The following is a 16,698-nucleotide window of genomic DNA, read 5'->3' as shown; positions in this document are numbered from 1 at the left end:
TAAGTTTTTGATCACCTAGGCAAAAGTTGCAAAAATTACTGTATCCATATTTGTATTTTTATATTGAATATAATTTCCACATGTTTATTGATCAGTTTTCCTTTTTTTCACTTGCTGGTTCTTGCCCATTTTGCCGTTAGGAAGACCAGGGTATTCATTCCTTAGTAACTGTTCTTTGAATACTAACTATATTAACTTTTAGTCTGAAACATATCATGACTTTTCTCTACTGTCATTCAGCTTTCTTCTTACTTTTTACAGTGTTTTACTTTTTTTTTATTGTAAACAAATGGGATACATGTTGTTTCTCTGCTTGTACATGGCATAAAGGCATACCATTTGTGTAATCATAAATTTACATAGAGAAATGTTGTTTGATTCATTCTGTTATTGTTTCCCTTGCCCCCACCCCTCCCACCAATCTTTACCCTCTATACAGTACTTCCTTCCTCCATACTTGTCCCCCTCCCTAACCCTAACTCTAACCCTAACACTAACCCTTCCCTCCCCCCCATTCTGTGTCATCATCCACTTATTAGCGATATCTTTGTCCTTTGGCTTTTTGAGATTGGCTTATCTCACTTAGCATGATATTCTCCAATTTCATCCATTTGCCTGCAAAGGCCATAATTTTATCATTCTTCATGGCTGAGTAATATTCCATTGTATATATATATATCAGAATTTCTTTATCCACTCATCAATTGAAGGGCATCTAGGTTGGTTCCACAGTCTGGCTATTGTGAATTGAGCAGCTATGAACGTTGATGTGGCTGTATCTCTGTAGTATGCTGATTTTAAGTCCTTTGGGTATAGGCCAAGGAGTGGGATAGCTGGGTCAAATGGAGGGTCCATTCCAAGTTTTCTAAGGAATCTCCACACTGCTTTCCAGAGTGGCTGCACTAATTTGCAGCCCCACCAGCAATGTATGAGTGTACCTTTCTCCCCACATCCTCGCCAACACCTGTTGTTGCTCGTATTCTTGATAATCGCCATTCTAATTGGGGTGAGATGGAATCTTAGGGTGGTTTTGATTTGCATTTCTCTTATTACTAAAGATGTTGAACATTTTTCCATATGTTTGTTGATTGCTTGTAGATCTTCTGTGAAGTGTCTATTCATTTCCTTAGCCCATTTGTCGACTGGATTATTTGAATTCTTGGAGTAGAGTTTTTTGAGTTCTTTATACATTCTGGAGATTAGTGCTCTATCTGAAGTATGATTGGCAAAGATATTCTCCCACTCTGTAGGCTCTTTCTTTGCATTGCTGATAGTTTCCTTTGCTGAGAGAAAGCTTTTTAGTTTGAATCTATCCCAGTGGTTGATTCTAGCTTTTATTTCTTGTGCTATGGGAGTCCTGTTAAGGAAATCTGATCCTAGACCAACAAGGTGAAGATTTGGACCTACTTTTTCTTCTATAATCTGCAGGGTCTCTGGTCTGATTCCGAGGTCCTTAATCCATTTTGAGTTTAGTTTCATGCATGGTGAGAGATATGGGTTTAGTTTCATTCTGTTGCATATGGATTTCCAATTCTCCCAGCACCATTTGTTGAAGAGGCTATCTTTTCTCCATTGCATATTGTTGGCACTTTTGTCTAGTATGAGAAAGTTGTATTTATTTTGGTTTGTGTCCGTGCCCTCTATTCTGTACCATTGATCTACCTTTCTATTTTGGTACCAATACCATGCCGTTTTTGTTACTATTGCTTTGTAGTAGAGTTGAAGATCTGGTATTGCAATACCCCCTGTTTCACTCTTCCTGCTAAGGATTGCTTTAGCTATTCTGGGTTTCTTATTCTTCCAGATGAATTTCATGATTGCTTGCTCTATTTCTGTAAGGTACGTCATTGGGATTTTAATTGGAATTGCATTGAATTTGTATAGCACTTTAGGTAGTATGGCCATTTTGACAATATTAATTCTTCCTATCCAAGAACATGGAAGATCTTTCCATCTTCTAAGGTGTTCTTTAATTTCTTTCTTTAGTGTTGTATAGTTCTCATTGTAGAGGTCTTTCACCTCTTTTGTGAGATTGATTCCCAAGTATTTTATTTTTTTCGAGGCTATTGTGAATGGGGTAGTTTTCCTAATTTCTCTTTCTGAAGATTCATCACTTATGTATAAAAATGCGTTGGATTTATGGGCATTGATCTTGTAACCTGCTACTTTACTGAATTCACTTATGAGTTCTAAGAGTTTTCTGGTGGAATTTCCAGGTTCCTCTAAATATATAATCATGTCATCAGCGAACAGGGATAGTTTGAGTTCTTCTTTTCCAATTCGTATCCCTTTAATCTCTTTGGTTTGTCTAATTGCTCTGGCTAGAGTCTCAAGAACGATGTTGAATAGAAGTGGTAAAAGAGGGCATCCCTGCCTTGTTCCAGTTTTTAGGGGGAATGCTTTCAGTTTTTCACCATTTAGAATGATATTAGCCATGGGCTTAGCATAAATGACCTTTACACTGTTAAGGAATGTTCCCACTATCCCTATTTTTTCTAGTGTTTTGAGCATGAAGGGGTGCTGTATTTTATCAAATGCTTTTTCTGCATCTATTGAAATAATCATGTGATTCTTGACTTTAAGTCTATTAATATGGTGAATTACGTTTATTGATTTCCTGATGTTGAACCAACCTTGCATCCCTGGGATGAAACCAACTTGATCATGGTGCACTATCTTTTTAATGTGTTTTTGTATGCGAGTTGCTAAAATTTTGTTGAGAATTTTTGCATCGATGTTCATTAAGGATATTGGTCTGAAATTTTCTTTCCTTGATGAGTCACTGTCTGGTTTACGTATCAGGGTGATATTGGCTTCATAGAATGAGTTTGGGAGGGTTCCCTCCTCTTCTATTTTATGGAATACTTTGAGAAGTATTGGAATGAGCTCTTCTTTAAAGGTTTTGTAGAACTCGGCTGAGAACCCATCTGGTCCCGGACTTTTCTTTGTTGGTAGGCTTTTGATGACTTCTTCTATTTCAGTACTTGAAATTGGTCTATTTAAATTGTTTATGTCCTCCTCGTTCAGTTTAGGCAATTCATAAGTCTCTAGAAACCTGTTGATGTCTTCGAAATTTTCTATTTTGTTGGAGTATAGATTTTCAAAATAGCTTCTAATTATGTTTTGTATTTCAATCCTGTCTGTTGTGATATTTCCTTGTTCATTCCGAATTTTAGTGATTTGGGTTTTCTCTCGTCTTCTCTTTGTTAGTGTGGCTAAAGGTTTATCAATTTTGTTTATTTTTTCGAAGAACCAACTATTTATTTTGTCAATTTTTTGTATTGTTTCTTTTGTTTCAATTTCATTGATTTCAGCTCTGAGTTTAACTATTTCCTTTCTTCTACTACTTTTGGTGCTTGTCTGTTCTTCTTTTTCTAGGGCTTTGAGCTGTAGTGTTAGGTCATTTATTTGTTGAGTTTTACTTCTTTTATTAAATGCGCTCCATGAAATAAATTTCGCTCTAAGTACTGCTTTCATAGTGTCCCAGAGATTTTGATATGATGTTTCTTTGTTCTCATTTACCTCTAAGAATTTTATAATTTCCTTCCTAATATCTTCTGTTATCCATTCATCATATAATAGCATATTGTTTAATCTCCAGATGTTGGAATAGTTTCTGTGTTTTACTCTTTCATTTATTTCTAACTTCAATCCATTATGATCTGATAGAATACATGGTAGTGTCTCTATCTTCTTGTATTTGCTAACATTAGCTTTGTGGCATAATATATGGTCTATTTTAGAGAAGGATCCATGTGCTGCTGAGAAGAAAGTGTATTCGCTCTTGGTTGGATGGTATATTCTATAAATGTCCGTAAAGTTGAAATTATTGATTGTGTTATTGAGATCTATGGTTTCTTTGTCAATTTTTGTCTGGAAGATCTGTACAGTGGTGAGAGAGGCGTGTTAAAATCACCTAGTATTATTGTGTTATGGTCTATTTGGTGTCTGAAATTGAGAAGGATTTGTTTGACATACATGGATGAGCCACTGTTTGGGGCATAGATGTTTATGATTGTTATATCTTGCTGATTTATACTTCCCTTAAGCAGTATGAAATGACCTTCTTTATCCCTTCTGACTAACTTTGGCTTGAAGTCCACATTATCTGAAATGAGGATGGATACTCTAGCTTTTTTGCTGACTCCATGTGCATGGTATGTTTTTCTCCATCCTTTCACCTTTAGTCTATGGGTATCTTTTTCTATGAGGTGAGTCTCTTGCAGGCAACATATTGTTGGATCTTTCTTTTTAATCCAGTCTGCCAGTCTATGTCTTTTGATTGATGAATTCAGGCCATTAACATTCAGGGTTATTATAGAGATATGATTTGGTTTCCCAGTCATTTGGTTCATTTTTAAAATTTTATTTATTTATTTGTTTGACATAACTTATTTCCTCCTTTATTTGACAATTCCTTTAGGATAATTCCTCCCTTTGCTGATTTGCTTCTTTGTTTTTCATCTCTTCCTCATGGAATATTTTGCTGAGAATGTTCTGCAATGCTGGCTTTCTTTTTGTAAATTCTTTTAGCCTTTGTTTATCATGGAAGGATTTTATTTCATCGTTAAATTTGAAGGTAAGTATTGCTGGGTATAATATTCTTGGTTGGCATCCATTTTCTTTCAGGGCTTGAAAATGTTGTTCCAGGCCCTTCTAGCTTTTAGGGTCTGGATTGAAAAATCTGCTGATATCCATATTGGTTTCCCCCTGAATGTAATTTGGTTCTTTTCTCTCACAGCCTTTAAAATTCTGTCTTTATTTTGTATGTTAGGTATTTTCATTATAATGTGCCTTGGTGTGGATCTGTTGTAATTTTGTGTATTTGGAGGCCTATAAGCCTCTTGAACTTGATTTTCCATTTCATTCTTCAGATTTGGGAAATTTTCTGATATTATTTCATTGAATAAATTGTTCATTCCTTTGGCTTGTTTCTCTAGGCCTTCCTCAATCCCAATAATTCTTAAATTTGGCCTTTTCATGATATCCCATAGTTCTTGTAGATCCTGTTCATGATTTCTTACCATCTTCTCTGTTTGTTCAACTTTGTTTTCAAGGTTAAATATTTTGTCTTCAGTGTCTGAGGTTCTGTCTTCCAGGTGTTCTATCCTATTGAATATGCTTTCTATGGAGTTAATTTGGTTTATTGTTTCCTTCATGTCAAGGATTTCTGTTTGGTTTTTTTCAATATCTCTATCTCTTTATTGAAATGATCTTTTGCTTCCTGTATTTGCTCTTTTAATTGTCAATTGGTACGATCATTCAATGCCTGCATTTGCTCTTTCATCTCATCATTCAGTGCATGCATTTGCTCTTTCATCTCATCGTTTGCTTCTCTGATCATTTTAATTATGTACATTCTGAACTCCTTTTCTGTCATTTCTTCTGGCATGCTGTCATTGGGTTTTATTGATGTAACATCTAGATTTGTTTGCAGCATTTTCTTTCCTTGTTTTCTCATATTGTTCAGGTATCAGTGGACCGCTGAGATATTGCAGATTTCCTCTATTGACTTACAATGTCCCTGAAGATTTCTATATATATCCCCCCTTAGCCTTCAGTAGGCTGAAGCCTTGGAGGAAGTTGATAATGCGGTGCTCCACAAGGAAGCTGCCTCTCTAGGAGTGGTGGCCTTCAGGTGGGGTATAATCCCTGCTAGTGGGCAGAGGTGCCTCCACTTGTTGACCAATGGTCATCCAAAGGGGAACTAGGCTGCGGGCTGAGGCAAGGCCTGTTTGGGCCTGAGTCTCTGGTTTTACCGTCCTTGTGGGGAAACATCACCCGGCAGGGAAGACTTACCCGGTGGGGAGGTGTCGCTGGTCAGTTCCCTCCTAGAGGTTCCCCTCAATTTACAGCTACCACCTGGGCTGGGCTGCCTTCCTCTGCAAAGTTCCCAGGGGCCCGGCCCTACCTCCTGGGCCTGGGAGCCTCACCCTTCGCAGATGAATCTCCTTAGGCTGCCCCTCCTCAGAGAATCTGCCCACAGGCCTGGAACCTTCGCTCCGCCCTAAGCCTTTCTCTGTGCGGCTCTTCCACCAAGAAGCTGCCTAGATCCTGGGACCCTGCTCTGCACCTAATCGCCTGGCTATGCGGCCCCTCCTCTGAGCAGCCACGTGGGGCCCCATACAATCGCTCTGAGTCCCAGAGACCCGCCACACGCCTCATCCTCCACACTGCCGCCCAGTATTCCGGTGCGGTCACTAGGAGTCCATGAAACTCACTGGGTGCCTCCTCCACCCACCAACCACCCGTAGCCCTGGGCAATCAATCACTCCGAGTCGAAGTGACTCTCCCCGTTCCTCCTCCTTCTCCAAATAACCCCTCGGGTGTTCAGGAGCGGTCGCTCTGAGTGGCTCTGAATCCACGTGACCCGCTGCACGCGTCCTCTGGGCAACCGCCCGGAGCTCTGGTGCGGCCACTCAAGACCAAGCGACCCACCGCGCTTCTCCTCCAGGCAGCCCCTCTGTGTTTTGGCGCTGTCACTTTAAGTCCAAACAACTCACCACTCGCCTTCTCCTCTGAGCAGCCGCCTGGAGCGCTAATGCAGTCACTGTGAGTCCACACGACCCGCCGCGCTCCTCCTCCTCCTCCTCCTACTCCTCCGGGCAGGCCCCGGTGTTCAGAAGTGGTCTGAGTCCAAACAGCTCGCCAGGCAGCCCCTCCTCTGGCAACCGCCTGTAGCTCTGGTGTAGTCACTCTGAATCCAAGCAGCCGTGCTCCTCTTCCTCGTCTTCCTCAGGGCAGGCCCGGGTGTTCAGAAGCAGTCGTTCTGAGTCCAAACTGCTCGCCGCGCGGCTTCTCCTCTGGCAACCGCCTGTAGCTCTGGTGCAGTCACTCCGAATCCAAGTGGCCACGCTCCTCCTCCTCCTCCTCAGGGCAGGCCCCGGTGTCCTGAGTCCACACAGCTCTGCTCGCCACTCCTCCTCTGGGCAGCCGCCGGAGCCCCAGTGGTTGCTCCGAGTCCCAGCGCTGTGCCGACCGGCCTCCTTTACGGGGCTCCCAGTTGTCCAAGTTCACTGCTCCAGTGGGGGGAGGGGCGTCTCGCCGGCAGCTCTACTTCACAAAGTTTCCTGCGTTTCGGGACCACCGTCCCATCCGGGACACCTTCCCAACGGGTGAGAGTCACCTGGCTGCTTTGAGTTGGTCCCAAGTGTCTCAATATCTCCTCTTTTGAATCCTGAGTCCTGGAGCAACATGAAAGGCAGCCACCCTCTAGGCCGCCATCTTGAAACCTCTTTCTGTCTTCTAATCTCTGGAACAAAAAATGATTTTATTTCAGCTGTGTTTGGCTCATTACAAGGGTATATTTCAGGCAACTTTTAAGAGAAGAAGGCACAATAGTGTATCCCACATTGATGCACTATTGCTTTTTTGAAAGATATGCAGCAGTTAGGACTCTTCATTAAAATTTATAGTAAATAATAGATTCTAGAATGTTCCTTGCTGGCATAAATTACTGGAAATGATCTGTTATCATCAATGTTCTTAACGAGTCATGAAACTGAAATGCACAAACTTCACTCTATAAAATAGAATGATATTTAACTTAGCAATGAAAGTTACAGGAAAAGAATAAAATAAGCATAAAAGAGGAAAAAGTAAGAAAACCTAAATCCTCTAGTTTTAGACTATAATTGAAAAGAAATTGGTTTTCAACGTAACAATAATTAGTAAAATATAATAAAATCAATATATTAGATAGAATTTATTATAAGCAGCTTTCTCTTCAAGACTTAAACTCCTGGTGGCATAAAGGCCAAAATCTAAAGGCAAAATACAAGATAGCAGGTATCTCAACAAGTAACCTTGTATTATATGAAACACATCCCTTTAAAATTGGATCTGACTTGTTCCTATCCCCTCTTCCACTTCCAGTTGTATGCACTCAGAAAAAGAGAGAGAGTTTAGTAAACCTTTTCAGGTCCAGAAAGCTTGGTGACTGCTTACTGAGAAATTAAGTTGAATAATAAAAGCCTCAGCTTTCTCAACAAGAGAAATAGGTAGCCCATAGTGTACTTTGAAGCTGGTATCAGGCTAGAATCAGAAAAGACTGCAGACTAATTGTTAGTAGTGACTAGTATGTTTCTAAGCATTAGGTTGATGTCATTTTCTTTCTTTCTTCTTTTTTTTTAACCCATGGACACTCTACTACTGAGCTATATCCTCCTGTCCCCCCGCTTTTTTAAAATATTTTTGGAGACAGGGTCTCACTAAGTTGCTGAGGCTAGCTTGAACTTGCAATCCTCCTGCCTTAGTTTCCCAAGTAGCTGGGATTATAGGTATGCACCACCACAGGTGGTTTGATATTATTAGGATTCATCACTCTGTGCCACTCTGGGCAGGGCAATAAATTTGGAAGAGGGTAGAGGCCCCAAGGAGACAACTAGAGCCAATGGGTAGATGTTAAGGTCCATCAACATCAGTGCAAAATGAGGAATTCTAACCCTCAAAGAGAGAAAGGGCTACCCTAGGTAATCGTGAATCCATGAGTCAAAGCTAACAGAGATGACAATGTTCAGGGTTATTGTCAAAGCAAAAAGTTAAGATCAGGTTCTTTTTTGTGTCAGTGACTTCCATTCAGAGACCAGTTTCAACATAGTCATGGAACTTACCACTCCAAGCTTTAGTTCTCTCTTAAGATTCTAGTAGGAACTAAATGGGATTGTGTATGTGAAGGACTTAACAGAATCATTGATACCCAGTAAGTAACTATTCATGTTGTGATCACAGGAATACACCATTTACCTGAAGAACTAGCCACCTGTGTGAGGGAATGAGGCTACCCAGGTGAAAAAATCCAATCCAATCCCAATAGCCCATGTTTCTGTGTAACAATACCTTGCAGATGAAATATGTATTTTAAAGGGTGGTAAGAAACTGAGGTTATTTGTTTTATGGTTTACTAATGGCATTTTTAACACTGAAAAACTACAGACATGGGTGTTTTGTTGTTTTTTTTTTTTTAGGAAGAGAATTATGCAATCAATTATAAGAGGTATTTAATGTTGTTATTTACCTCAGGCTACCAATACACAAATTGCCTTTCATAGAGCATTAAATGACAATCAGTAAATAGCTCACGTCCAGGAAAAGGAAGTGATTCTTGGAAATGAATTATCTTTAGGTCACATCAGTCAGAGGTAAAAATAACCAAAGAATTCTAAATGTGCAAATTCTGTATGAACAGACCTACTCATTCAGGAACAGAGACCAAAGACCTGTGGGAGGTGTAGGACCAGAGACTCAGAGGCTTGGGCTAAAGAAAACAAAGAAGTTGGAGAAAGCAGAAAGGGTCATGATGAGTCATCCTGGCCTCCGCCTCTGCAGCCTCAGAGAACAAGGTGCAGCCTCTCGGGCCTTGGACGAGGATTTATTTACCTGTTCTATGCTTTGGTTTCTCTGTGAGAGAGTAACTTCAGTTACTTTGGGACATGTTGTGTATAATCCAGGCTAGTGTTGTTAGATTTTATTTTCTTCTCCATGATAAAATCTATTTTTTGAAGCAAACATTTTACTGTTTTCCTATATCTTACAGCAAAACTAGCATTATCATTTTTGCAAAATGATTGTGTCTCGTTCTGCCAGGAAGAGGGAATCTGCAAGATAAGATTGCTTTTATGTTCTCAATTATAATTTTCTTCCATAGCAACAGAAAATTTTAAGGAGATTTTTTGCAGATAAACATGCAGACCCCAGGCAAACCCTAAGTCTGCAAGTTCACATCCAGCCACCCTTTCTACTTCTCTTTTGAGAGAGGCCGTTGGTCTGTTTCAAATCAGCATTGCTCACTTTCATTCACTCAGACCTATTGTCATTTGAAACATTTTATTTCTTGTTATGGAGCAAAGAGCTTTAGTTTTGGGAAGGGAGTATGAAACACTTGGGAAACATGCTGCTTTGTGCTTTGAAAGTGGTCGCATCACAAACGGGGAACAGTGGCATTCCATCCCTTAGCTTCCCTTATAAAAATTTTTTTTAATGAAAAAAAATTTAAAAGCCACACCCACATCCCAGGTTGATCCTGAGAGTTCAGTTATCTTGGTCATTTCAGAGAAGTTATGGGACCAAATCAGAAGAAAAAAGTGTGGCTCTTCTCCATACTATAGCCCCCCCATGCCTCATGGAAACACATTCCCTTTTCTCTGACTTTACAAATCCTTGTTGACTTTGTGATATTGGAATTTTTTAAAATGTTCTAGAAGCAGAGTGTTCTGGAAAAAAAGTACCTTAGCTGGTCCCACTTCCCTGAAGATCCCCAAGTCACTGGGTATACACTGCCAACTCTCTGTCCCTTTTACCAGTCTTCTGGATCCAAGTCTCCCCCTGCACTCTCCAGTCCTACTGTCACACGATAACAAAGTGTTAACTCCCAAGAAAATGATCTTTGAGAAGAAGGCATCCATTCTAATTGTCTCTTTTCTTTTGTGCATATTAAGAGATTCTACTCTGTGCCATGGACTAGTAAATTTAATAGTGTCTCTTTTCCTCAAGACTTTGAACCATTTGTAACAAACAAGTCTGTAAAAACTTCTGTTTAACCATATTAATAAAGCTTTTTATTTAAAACATTAATAAATGAAGAATAGGTATGTAGCCCAGTGATAGAACACTTGTCTACCATGAATGATACCCTGAGTTCAATTTTCTGCATTACAATAATTAATTAATTAATTAATAATAAACGATTAAGATCAACATGCAGAAAACCGTTAGCTTGTGGACCCTGCTAAATAATAGATTTGTGTTTACTGCACTATAAATCATTAAGTAAAATCACAAGCCTTCCTAACTTCCTAGTTTCTTAGGGAATAGTTCCCTCACCTGGATTAAGTGTCTGAAAATAGGAATAAAAGTGAATTGCTTGAATTCAGAGAAGGTTCCAAATTACGGTGGTATTTGTACAGAAATTCAGCAGCACACTGGATAGATTATTAGTATCTCCTAAGAAGATGAAATCACCAGTGAATTTAGGAAAGAGAATACCTATTTCAAACACTTTGAAATATTTAATTTGAAGAAATTCAAAGAAAAATTTATCCATCTTATCAGTGAATTGCTTTCATTTAAACAATGCCGGGCACTAGGAAATTCAACTCAGCCTACTTTTCAAACTCTCTTTTCAATGTTCAGGTCCACAAAGTTCAAACATGCCCTCTACAAGCTAGGCTCATTGCAAATGGATTGAAATGATGCCACCTTAAAGAGTCAAGAGGTTTCGTGAGTGCCTTACACAGGAGCTTCCCCAGTTGAAGGGAATACATTCTAAGGCTTCTCTCAGAAAGGAAAGATCTGTACGTTTATGTGACACTGACATAGAATTCTTTGAACAATTATCCTCTCTTCTCAAATACACTATGTTCTAATGCCCTGTCAGTATTTTGATTATGTTGATTATGTTAAGGATCAAATATTAGTACCATCTAAACTCACTTTCATCAAAGAAAGCATAATCTTACTAAATGAGAATCAGGAATCTACATGATAATGAGGAATAGAAGCAATAGAACCCATTGAAGACCCCCAGGAAAACCTGTGCCTTCAAATTTAGAGTATTTTTCTATATTGAGGTAGGGATAGATAGATAGTGATTGACAGATAGATAGATGACTAAGCATATGAGATCAGATTATTCATTTAGGCAATATTTACTTATGTTATCTCAACACTATTAAAGCCAGTACTATTCTAAGCACTTGGAATATATTGGTGAAAGAAAGACTCCTGCTCTTATGTAGTTTATATTCTAGCTGGGGGCAAGCAGATAGTAAATAACAAACATAATACATAAGTAAACTGCATAGAATGTAATAAGGTACTCAGTGCTGATGGGAGGCATGTAAAGCAGGGTACCCTAGTATCCCAAGGTATTACCCATTTGGAAAAGGACTGCTATGCAGACACTGGATCAATTTCCAGTCTGTAATCGTAGATCACTCATTGGATAACCAAAAAGAGATGGAAATTTTAAAATAGGTGTTTGTCATAAAAATCATACATATAAATATGTGTCTATGTGTGTATTTTCTCTCAACAGAAAAATAGCTTTGAATGCCAGCATTTTGGACTAAAACATCAATCTGATGTTTTGAACCTGACCTTTTATTAACACACACTGGTTACTAGAAATATAAAATTTGAATGTCAGTTATTAAGGTTTGATTCTTAGGAAATGTGCTGTGGTGAAGAAGGCAATGCACAGATTCAACCTTCTCACTGAACTGCTACGGGTGCCAGGTACTCTGCTAGACACTGTGATATGGAAATTTTAAATATACAGTCAATAAACTCAAAGAGTCTGCAGTTTAGTAGTATTAATTGTGATACTGATTAATGTGGCACAGTTATTTATCACTGTGTCAGGCCCTGATCCAAATGCTTCACACACTGGTCCACTGGCCTCTATGACAAGGTGATGAGGTGGGTACTGTCATTAGCCCTGTGTCTAGACGAGGAAACTGAAGCCCAGGGCAGCTCAGTGACTTGCTCAAGGCAACAATACTAGTTAGCTGAAGGACCAGGATTTGAATCCAGGCAATGTATCCCTAGAGCTTCTTCTGTACCACTCTCCTAAGAGGCTCTTTTTAAAAATTTATTTTTATTGTAAACAAATGGGACACATCTTGTTTGTTTGTACATGAAGTAGAGGAATACCATTTGTGTAATCATACATTTACCTAGGGTAATAGTTTTGATTCATTCTGTTATTTTTTTCTTCCCTCCCCACCCCTCCCACCTCTCTTTTCCCTCTATACAGTCCCTCCTTCCTCCATTCTTGCCCCCCTCCTACCCCCATTATGTGTCATCATCCACTTATCAGCAAGATCATTCATCCTTTGGTTTTTTGAGATTGGCTTATCTCACTTAGCATGATATTCTCCAATTTCATCCATTTGCCTGCAAATGCCATAATTTTATTATTTTTTATGGCTGAGTAACATTCCATGGTATATATATACCACAGTTTCTTTATCCATTCATCAATTGAAGGGCATCTAGGTTGGTTCCACAATGGCTATTGTGAATTGGGCAGCTATGAACATTGTTGTGGCTGTATCTCTGCAGTATGCTGATTTTAAGTCCTTTGGGTATAGGCCAAGTAGTGGGATAGCTGGGTCAAAGGGTGATTCCATTCCAAGTTTTCTGAGGAATCTCCACACTGCTTTCCAGATTGGCTGCACAAATTTGCAGCCCCACCAGCAATGTATGAGTGTACCTTTTTCCCCACATCCTCGCCAATACCCATTGTTGCTAGTATTCTTGATAATCGCCATTCTAATTGGGGTGAGATGGAATCTTAGGGTAGTTTTGATTTGCATTTCTCCTAAGAGGCTCTTAATCAGCTCAATGTGCTGGTAGAAAAGCCTTTGCACGTGAAACTTAGATCTGCCTAGATGGGGAAGGGGTCAGCATCCTCTTTGGCATTCTCGTGCCACTTTTCAAGGGAAGCCTGCATCTCAGCATCCTATTTTGCACTGCCTCCATAGCAGAGGTGGTGAAATAAAGGTGGGAAGAACTTCAGACAATCTAAGAAAGGAGAAGGGATTCTGGCTCACATGGCAAGAGTTTGAGTCTGCTCTGTCATCCCTCCCAGCTGACAAGCTCCTGAGGCTCTCCAGTACACTATAGGTCAATGCCCTTGGAATTCGCTCTCTATCCTGATCATGACCTTTTGCCTTTGCACATTTACATGGTTTTTATTTTCTTTTAAAATGTTTTCATTTCAGATTCTCCTGGGCATTGTGAATACCTTGGGTATTCAATGAACCACCTCCTATAAAGTAAAGACATTTCCCCAAAAAATAGTTTCTGCATTTTTAATGAGCATCAGTAATGTGGCTTAAAGTGCAAGAGTCTTAGAGGGGAACAAACAGTGTTGGAATTTGCATTCTCAGACCAATATATGAACACTGTTGATTTAATTACCAAATAAAAATTAGAACCTATTTATAAATGGCAGAGCAGAGCATGATTGAAGATTAGTAAGACTTGGACAAGAAACTTACAGAAATAATAAATTAAACAACATATGAAATTGACATTATCCTGATCTTTTTTGCAATCTGCTATTTAAACTCTGTTACTTAGTTGCTGCATCATAGAAGAAATTGTCAATGAGGACCAATTCCAAGATGCCACATTTGTAATCTTACATATATATTAGATTACAAATATATATATACACACATATAATTCCATATTTGTTTTCAGATTCATATAAGACTTTAAGCAATATTTTTTAAAAATAATCTTCATAGACTGTTTTTAATAGTGCATTATTTATAATAGCTAAGAGTCAGACTTTCAGGAATCAGAACCAGTCAGGATACATCAGATTCAATAAGGTAGGCTGTCAGAAAGCTCATACAGATTGTTCCATAGGTGAGACGTGTTCTCCTAACTTCTTGGTGGAGAAAACAAGGGAGTATTAGAAAATAGGGTCCTGAAGAAGATAAAAACAGAAGAGAACAGACAATAAAACAAACTTTAAAAGACCGGCTATGCACAAACACATTGGAAAGGTACCAACAACCCAAATTCTTTTTTTCTTCTTTTTCTTTTTTATTTATCTCTTAATTTTTTACAGACTGCATTTTGATTCATTGTACACAAATGGGGTACATCGTTTCATTTCTATGGTTGTGCACCATGTAGATTCATAACATTCATGTGATCATACATGTAGATAGGGTAATAATGTCTGTCTCATTCCACCATTTTTTATACTCCCTCCCTCTCATTTCCTTCTTTAAGAACTTCACAATATAATAAGTAGCATTCATAAAACAATACACCCTAGTCATCGTGAAGTATCTAAATTATATTCCTTCTTCACTGGTCACCAAGAAGAGGGGTCTCTCTGTTTGAATGGTTGGAAATGTTTCAAAACCATGAAATTTCAAAGTGCCAATGCTACTAAGTTCCTGTGAATCATCTTCCCCAAGACATCACACAAACAAGATGAACCTTTCATGAAAACAGGTCAAACGCTAATTAGGAATCAAAAACACCATGGGTTCCAGGTTCTGCCACTTACTTTGGATGGGCCCAAAGTATCCTGGAAACCCTTGTTTGTCACCTGCAGAAGAGTTAACTAACATCTGTCCTCCCTACCAAAGAAGATGTTTATGAGAATGAGATGAGTTTTACACATGAGAACACTGTCAAAATTATGAAGTTCTTCTCCATTCCAAGATATCATAAGTGAGTAAATTACCATAAGTAATTATCCTTAATATTTTTCATTAGACCAATTAAATGATGTACTTTCATAAATAAAAATGATAATAACTCATTCCTACCTGAAGACCATCTGGCCCATAGTTACTTGAGAAATTCTGGTCTAGTCAACAGTGACAAAACACAAAGTTGGCCCCAGTTGCCTGAATATTTATAGAGTTTGTTAAATGTTATTTGCTCTACCCCATATTTGAAGGTGAAATATCAAACCATTGTCCTTTGTCATGATAAACCTGGAGTGAATTAATCACCAACTTTTCATCATTTAATGGCAGCAGCTTATGAGATAATCCACCTGCTTTGGCATTTTAATGAAAATAAACAAGTTCCTCTAATGAAAGGAGCTAATTGCAATCCTCCCCCATGCTCAGTCCTTTCCTTCAAATTTCCTCAGCTTTATTCTATATCCCTTTTGGACAACAAAAGATTTCAGGTTGAGCGTACCATACTCCTAGTCATTCCTACTGGGACTAACCAGAGAGAAGGTCTGGGAATTCAGAATGAAAACTGACATGAAGTAGAAAGCAGGAAGGAGTGGAGGATTCTGTGAGGAAGCCAGAGGGCAGTGAGGTCTGCCCAGGCAACTTATGCCACTATGCTGAAGAGATCCATGAGGAGGAAGGAGGTGAGACAGGATTGCAAGGCAACATGCTTATGTCACTCTTCAATTACTGCTATAACAAAATATCACACGAGGCTTAAAACACCACACATTTGTAACACGGCAGTTCTGTAGGCTGGCTATCTAGCACACATTACAACCAAAAATCGAAGTGTTGGAGGAGCCATGTTTCTGTGAGCTCTCAGATCTACTTGCTTGCCCTCTCCAGTTACTAGAGGCCACTCACATGCATTAGCTCATAGCCCCTTCCTCCATCTACCAAGCTGGCAATAGAAAGTAACGCTTCTCACTTCACATCACTCTGACCACCTGTTCTGCCTCTCTTCTCTATGCATGAGGACTTGTGATTAGATAGTGTCTACCTGAATAATCAAGAGAACCTACTCATGTCAACTTTAATCACACCTGCAAACTCCCTTTTGCCATCGAACATACATAGTCACACGTTCCATGGATGAGGACATGGAAGTCATGGAAGGAGGGGACACTGTTCTGCAAACCACAGTGCTACAGGCAAGAGGCAATTCAGCAAGATTGTAACTGTTTTCTTCTACTCTTGCTCCCTTTAGTCAGTTTCCCACACAGCAATCAAAAGGTTTGACAACAATAACCATGTTACACCACTGCTCAAACTCCTTCACTGACTTTTCTTGACCTTCAGAATGAAGCATAAACCGAAAGGTGCTACATAATTCTCCTGTGTATGGGAAATGTTTTTGTACTGGTTCCAAGAGTAAGAAATTTATAATCTAGGTGTTAATGGTTTGTATACGAGGTGTCCCCCAAAAGCTACACATGTGAAAAAATGCAAGAAGGTTCAGAGGAGAAATGATTGGGTT

At 39.2% G+C, this 16,698-nt stretch overlaps 1 long non-coding RNA gene across 1 annotated transcript in view; it reads left to right on the top strand.

The window, feature by feature from the left end:
- LOC306643661 overlaps positions 1-15,238 on the top strand; it is a 68,376-nt gene extending 53,138 nt beyond the window's left edge. The window contains exon 3 of the long non-coding RNA XR_013759024.1: positions 15,021-15,238. This is a non-coding gene — a long non-coding RNA (uncharacterized lncRNA). The remainder of the gene's footprint in view (positions 1-15,020) is intronic.
- Positions 15,239-16,698: the final 1,460 nt, after the last annotated feature.

The sequence above is a fragment of the Sciurus vulgaris genome, assembly GCF_902686455.1.
Source record: "Sciurus vulgaris genome assembly, chromosome: 14".
In the NCBI taxonomy this organism is placed as follows: domain Eukaryota; kingdom Metazoa; phylum Chordata; class Mammalia; order Rodentia; family Sciuridae; genus Sciurus; species Sciurus vulgaris.
This window is presented reverse-complemented; position numbering and strand designations above follow the sequence as displayed.